A 2,591-nucleotide genomic window follows, 5' to 3' on the forward strand; every position below is an offset into this window, starting at 1 on the left:
GCAGCTCTGAGGGAGGCCCAGAAGCCCAGCTCAACCCAGGCAGCTGCTGACTAGAAACAATTCTGTTTGTTGAATGCAGAACACGACCCCCTGCTGACTGGAAGTGTCTTCAAGTGCAAATCCCTTCAGATCTCCTGAAGTCTGTTTCTTTTTGTAGTAAAAGGAACCTTTCAAAGTAGTTCCCAAGCCACTTCTCACAAACCAGTGACTGACTATTTAAGAGAGCAAAATTGGGAGCCGTTATAAACGCTTATTCCTATAACAAGCGTGCCATCATATACAATGCCTCTACTTCTGTCAGTCCTTAGCATCTGCGTCTCTGAATTGTCACAAATGTCTGTTTCACAAGGATAATTATTTTATACACACTGGCAGCAGTATGCAATGAAACGGTGTGTATATATGTGTATATAAATGTGCGTGTGTGTGCGTGTATTTATATGAAATTTCTTTCTCTTTTGAGATAACCAGTTCCAATTTTTATCTGATTATTTCAGTGTGCCCAAATTTATTCTTTTCTTTTCTTTTTTTTTTTTTAGTTTTTTCTCATAGGGCACATGTGCTTGCTGGAGAAAGAGAGAGGGAAAGTAAGAACTCACACCCCGAAGGAGATGGCCACGCCGCATTCCTTTATCCTCTATTCTCCCCTCCTGATTTTGGGCACACACACATGCCTGATGTGATTCTCAAGCCACCAGGCTATGTGGGAGACCACTGTGCCACATGCTGGCCCCAGTATGCCCAGTTTTGATAGAGATTTTTCTCTCTCCTCTCTTTCTCGCCTCTTGGCCCAATTAGTGTTTCTGTTTCTAAAAATTCTCCCCTTATTCTTCTTATTCACATTCTGAGTTCTGATTTGTTGTATTTGTGCATAAATACAAGTACCAGGTGCTGATGAAGGCACTGTGCTGCCCTTCTATGAATAAAACATTTTAGTTTCAGGGAATGACTTCTCAGAAATGATATTTAAACCAAACGTTTTCAAGCTGCATAGTATTAAAATAAAAATGTACAACTGGTTCATAATAGGAAGAACTAGAATGTATTAGCTATGTAATGAAGACATTTGGGAACTGGCACCCAGTATGGCAGTGAAGTGCTATGCAGAGGAAGTCGGATCCCACATGGCCAACCAGAGTTCAAGTCCTGGCCCTGGAAGCTTGAAAAACATGCCAGGTACACCTGCATGGGCCTGGAGTCCTGACAGGATGAAAATTGGAGCAAAAAGGGCTGTGGTGTGACCCGATCCTGTAGGGTGGCTTTCTCTCTCTCTCTCTCTCTTTCATGTGCCGGTGCCTTCTGGCACTAAAAGACATTTGGGCCTCAAGTGTAATGGGACATATTTTGAAGTCAGATTTATTAGATGTGACTTGTTAGGTTTATTAAATCCTACCCAGGGAAGACCCAAAATGAATGTAGATGTTTATAAAGACCAGTTGATGATCAGGTAATCAGAAAAAGACAACCTTCTTAATCGATATGTAAACCTTTTAGATTCATATTTGCCAATCTACAGGACTCCGTGTTGCCCCAGTATCCTGGAAGACCCACCTCACGTGACAATGCCATCCTTCAGAATCCGCAGAGGCAGGGCTCCTGACAGTGGGAGCTGCCTATGCAGCAGGCAGTGAAGTGCATGAAGACCACTAGCTCTGAGCTAGCAGTCTCAGTTAACATGTGTTCCTCTTTTACAGATTTCAATTTCCTTCTAACGCCACCGTCATTACCACTATTTTACGGGGTCAGCCCCTACCTCACAGTCACTCCTTTGTTTTTAATTGCCAGAGAGCCCATGCAGGCAAGAGGAAGCATCCCCAATAAGGCATGCAGTCCCCTTTTCTCCATTTCTCCCTCCATCAGGATTTGGGCACATATACACACACACCTCACATGTTGTCCTAGCCAATAGTTCAAACCATGGTCAGCCATGTGGCATCTGGCTTCTTTTTTTTTTTTTTTTTTTGTGGGTTTTTTTTTTTTTTTTTTTTTTTTTTTTTTTTTTTCCACTATAGGACGCGTGCGCTCACCAGACAGAGGCCAGACAGAGAGAGACAGAGAGACAGAAAGCGAGAAATCACTCCCCCCCAGGGGAGACGGTCACGCCGCAATCCCTTCTTCTCCGTTCTCCTCTCGGGATCTTGGGCACGCACGCACACGCACCCGGCGCGAGTTTTAAGCCACCGGGTCGAGGACGTGAACTGCGGTCGACTACGTGGGAGTCCAGCGACATAGCCATTACGCTAACTGCTGTTTCCCATGACATCTGGCTTCTTAAGCGCAGCACTTAACGGCTGTGCTATGAGGCCAGCCCACTTTTAAATTTTTAATCCTTTGAAATTAATGTGGACCAGGAAACAAAATAACCAAATATATTTAATCTAAAATGGATACTGATATTAATAAAAAGGAATTATTTTATACTGCAATGGCAGTATTAAGTGAATGCAGCCACTGGGACCACCTGGGATCCAGCTTCAGATAGGCGGAGTCTTATGCTAGGTAGTCCATAGTAAAGTTGTGAGCTACCCAGTTAAAATGCTCACTAGGGGGCCAGCAGTTGGTGTAGTGGCTATGTCGCTGGACTCCCACAT

The sequence above is a fragment of the Tupaia chinensis genome, unplaced genomic scaffold, assembly GCF_000334495.1.
Source record: "Tupaia chinensis unplaced genomic scaffold, TupChi_1.0 Scaffold000688_1, whole genome shotgun sequence".
In the NCBI taxonomy this organism is placed as follows: domain Eukaryota; kingdom Metazoa; phylum Chordata; class Mammalia; order Scandentia; family Tupaiidae; genus Tupaia; species Tupaia belangeri.